This window comes from Belonocnema kinseyi, chromosome 4 (assembly GCF_010883055.1).
Source record: "Belonocnema kinseyi isolate 2016_QV_RU_SX_M_011 chromosome 4, B_treatae_v1, whole genome shotgun sequence".
Classification (NCBI taxonomy): domain Eukaryota; kingdom Metazoa; phylum Arthropoda; class Insecta; order Hymenoptera; family Cynipidae; genus Belonocnema; species Belonocnema kinseyi.
In genome coordinates, this window is record NC_046660.1 from 115,081,555 (window position 1) to 115,086,740 (window position 5,186).

Here is a 5,186-nt window from a genome sequence, read left to right on the forward strand (position 1 = left end):
AGTCACGCCTACCCCGAAAGGGAAATGGCTTAATGGTGTAATAATAATAATAATAATAATAATAATAATAATAATAATAATAATAATAATAATAATAATAATCTGTGTATCTCTCTGGCCTTTACGTCGTCGTTGTTATTGATGTTATGGTTGTCTGTATATCGCATAAATTTCGAAAAAATAGTCGGATTGGATTGTGCTTTGACACACAGTTTTTTTATTTTAAGAATTGTATGTAAAAATTGTACTATTTTTATTTTTATAAAAAATATTTTTGCTCAATTAAATTGTTACAATAAAAATGTTTCGAAGAGATTTTTGAAAAATCTTTCGGGGAATAAAATTATTATTTATAGGTCGACAAATGTTTGTTTTCTTCACTAAATTTGGCTTTCGTCTAATCCTTTCCAGTTGTTTTTACTATAGTACAATTTACGTTTGTGTCTCGGGCGAAGAAATCCATTCTTTTGTTTGACCAATATTCTTTGTAAGTCAATATTTTTCATAGAAAATTACCTCGAGTGACCTTCAATTATAAGTTTATAAACGTGAAAAAACCACATTTCAATGTTTTCTATGAAAAACACAAGCTCTGAGTGACAGTACAAAATCGGAAACTATAAGAGTCAATTTATTCAGGAACAAGATTTTTGAACAAAAATGACCTTGAGTGAACCTTTAATATATATTTGTTAATTTTTACAAAAATCAAGCGTTATTTTCTTGACACAAAAAAATAATAATAATAATTTGTGGGGGTGACAAATGATAAAAAAATTAATAAAACTTGAAGTTGTACGATTTTAATTTGTAACTAAATAATTTAAAATGTTTCAATCTAAAATTATCGAATACTTTCCATTCAAAAATTTTGATGACATATATTAATAGCTTTAAATTTGAAATTATTCAATACACTGAAGACTACAAATTTAAAATGTCTCAACTATTATAGCTCTAAATATTTTTAAAATTGCTGCTCTGGAGACTAAATAACACTTATTCTTTTATTAAGAAATCACAGTCAAAATGGTTAAAAGAAAGTTTTTAAAAGAGTTTTAAAAACCTTAAAAAAGTTCAGAGGTTTTAATAGTTCAATATATATGATAGAAACTCTATTAATTTGAAATTAGTCTATACTCTTTCATGTTTGAGCTACAATTATTCAATTTTAGAAGTTATAAATTACAATCGTCAAAAATAAATAAAATGTTTGAATTAATTGATATTTAAAACAAAAAACATCTAAATGCAGCTGCAAACATTGAATTTGAAATGCGTTGAATTCAAAGTAAATTTTAAAAAGAAAACTGAAAGCAGAGGATCGGCTTTCAAAAAAAGGGGAAGAAAATGACTGGCTGGATTGCAAATGAACATGGAAAATTGTGTATTTTCACATTTTTAAAATTTAAATTTAAACTTTTTCGCGTTGTAACAATTTCGAATCCCATAATGTTATTTTTTACCTAACCTATAACTAATAACAAAAATTCGAAAAATTCAAACAATAAGGCTGTATTCTGAAAATGAAGCATATTTAACGTTAAAATTCAAGTTCTTAAACTGAAGGCCTAAAAATTTGCAAATTTTACAATTAGTGTTGTGTAAATTGTATTGGCATCTTAAAAGAGTATAAATAGTTCTTAAATTAGTTTTTAAAATTTCAGAAGTTTACCTTCTTTACATACCTACATGTCGAAAAAGCCTACCCAATTTTTTCAATTTTTAATCACTTATTTTCTAAGAGAAAATCACCCCCGTTTACCAGTGACTGAAACGGATTAGAAAAAAATCGCCAAGATCCAAGAATAAAAATTGGATGTACTGCGAATTTTTAAATTTTTAATTGATATTATCTTTAACTTTGTAATATCAAAAATTTCCATACACAATTTTTTTATTAATACTGTAGGAAAAAATCAACAAAGTCGAGTCCCGAAATTATAATTAGAGCAATTTTTCTGTAATTCTATGGGGACGGCTGAAATATCCCGAAAAGTATAATTCCCGACTCGGTAAAACTCTCTGTACCGAATAATAAAATTGCAAAACTAATAAAATTCCTGAACAGTTTATACTATTAACGAATTTGAAAATTCCAAAATAATAAAACGCCCCAAATAAAATTGTTCCTTATCAATATTAATTATTTATTAAAAATACGATAATAAAATATTTTATCAAATATATTTTTGTTTATTATTTAAAGTATTATAAATTATTAATTTTAATTTCAAATTAAAATTATGCAAAAATTTTACCGGCATATTAATATAAAAAAACACGTGTTTTTTAATCAACATTTCGATTATTCGGAAGAACTCTAGTGATTTATAAAATACTATATACATTTTCAACCAAAATATCTTATCCAGAAATATGTTGTTTTAATTATTTTAATTTTAAATTTGAAAAGTAATGTTTAAACACTTCAAACATTAAAAAAATTGTTTCTTTAGTATAAATATTTGATTATTTCAATTAAAAAAAAATATTTGTCAAAGAAAAATGTTTCAGCAATTGTTTATCTCCAAATTTCTTTCTCCAAATTTCCTTTCGAGGTCCCATTGTATGTGGACAGTAAGGACGTTTACTATGTAGTCACAGGTAATATGATTATATAAACTCTAGCATACAATGCAACCCCTTTTGCATTTGTGTAATGCAAAAAAGTACTATATAGGCAATTTTAGTTCGGTTTCCAAATCTCCCGCGCTCCAGATCTTGCGCAGATTGGTCAAAGGCTTCGAGACTCAGAAGACGTGCGCAAAATATACGTATAACCAAATTCTGAAAAAAGGTTATGTTCTCCAGGATTCACCGCGCATTTCAAATAAATAATTAGTTACGAATTAAAAACAATGTAACACAATATTAGAATGTGTTCACAAAAATTCTCGGGACGTGGTTTCTTTGGGAAATTTTTCTTAAATCTTTGTTTACGAAATCTTTTTTATTCGTTGAAATCATTGAATTATTTGAAATCTATAATTAGTAAAAAAATCTTCTAAAATGTTTTGAAACCGTTCTAAATCTTCAAAATTTTTTTAAATCTTTGAAAGCTGGTGAACTGTAACATTTGCAAAATCTTTGAAATCCTTTACATCTTTTAAAAGTTTAAAAATCTTTGTGAAATTGTTCTGAAATATTGAAAATCTAATAAACACGCCTTCATAAAATGTTCAAAATCCTTTTAAATATTTTTAAATATTTGAAATATTTTGAAATCTTTATTAATGTTTTGTAATATGGTGTATACTCAAAAACCGAGTGGTGAAACTCTTGAAAATTCCGTTATATGGCTATGGCTCATTCTGATAGACCTTTTTATTCTACACGTCAGCAGTGCGCACGTGCCGGAATTTTACATCATTTACGTATTTTTTAAACAGTTTTGTGTCGAAATGTATGGAAAATATTGTTAATGAAAACAAAACCAAAAAATTAATTTGTAAATAACAGAGATTTTTAAGGTAGAACATTTTTAAGTCTATTTTAAAAAAAACGGTGAAAAACGTGCAGAGTGCGGCGACCAAGGCCATTATTTGAATCTGTTGGCACCTGTCATCTTCTAAAAAATGCTTAAAAATTCGGCGAATATAACGGAAGATGATGTTCCAGGTGCAAAATTAGTGCACGAATCAGTAGAAGAGCACAGTATTGAGCAGCTGAAACGATGTCCTAAATATAGAAAACCACCATTAAAAGAAAAAAAACGTGATTTAGTGGAAAGGTTAGTTGAAGATTATATTTTATACTTCTCTTTTTAAAGTTTAGACAATAAAAAGCCATTTGTTAGTGATTTCCTGGTCTAAGGAATGTACTAACAAATTTTTCTTCTTTTATATAAACTGGTTATAAATACATAAATATAATAGATTTGCGTTCTCAAGTGAAAGTATTAAATAGATTTTATTTTCATCAAAAAATTTAGGAGGTTCAAAACCCCGATAACAATGCTTCATTTAATATGTAAGCAAATGTTAGCAAAGAAAGAAAATGAATATTAATACCTGCCAAACACAACCTCAACTAACCTTTCTACTGAATCACTTCTTTTTTCCTTTTAAAGATCGTTTCCTATATTTTATCCATCTTTTAAGCTGTTTAACACTGTGCTCTTCCACCGTTTTGTGCACTAATTTTGCGCCTGGAACATCATCTTCCGTGTCTTTAAACTCTGATTTATTAACACATTTATTTTTCGTTGTTATTTTTATTTAAAATATTTTCCATGCATTTCGACCCAAAACTATTCGAAAAATACGGAAAGGACGTAAAATCCTGGCACGTGCGCACTGTTGACGTCTAGAATAAAAAGGTCTATTCTGAAGCTGAGTTAATATTGAAGATTTCAGCTAATAAATTTTATAATTTCTAAGTCAAATATCACAAAAAATGTATACTTTAACATTCTATAGTAGCGGAGACGAAATTTTCAAGGTCGCTGAACACCCAGCTTATAAGAATAATTCGCCGCTTCTTACCTCTCATCATTGGAATCTCAGATTCATAGTTGCAATTTTTATAATCATACGGATTACAATTTTCGTTGCAGTTAGTCAAAAGCGTTTAATTCCCAGATGTTATTCAATAAGGAAAACAACAGATTTTATGACCAATTAATTACGTACAAACTGCAGATATTCACTTTATTTAATTGATTAAGATCGAAGTACAAAACGATTTTGACACTTGTCAAACGTCAAATATCACACACGTAGCGTTGCATTAGTGAAAACCAATTCTAATTTTTAAGAAAGTACTTAATGCACGCAGTGATCCCAGATCTGAAACGAGATGCGGTCCAATACTATGACAGGACTATATCCGTGTGAATATAGTAGGAGACGCTGTAAATGACTGAGTTGCGCGCGCAACCCATTTCTCCTCTTCTGAATTTGAAAACTCGAAGATGCACGATTGCCGGTCGGAGCACTTCGTCGATTCTATTTATATATCTATCTGCTAACAGCTAACTGCTTTGAAATAAATTCAGGAGATTGGGATTTTAATATTTCCAGATTTCGATGCTGACGATTCTCATGATTTGAATAGATCGCGCGCCTCTAGATATGCGTATGTTTTGAGGTTATGTTATTTCATGTATAAAATATAAATTATATAAATATTAATACTATTATATATATAAATATATACGTATATTAATAATGATAATATTATAA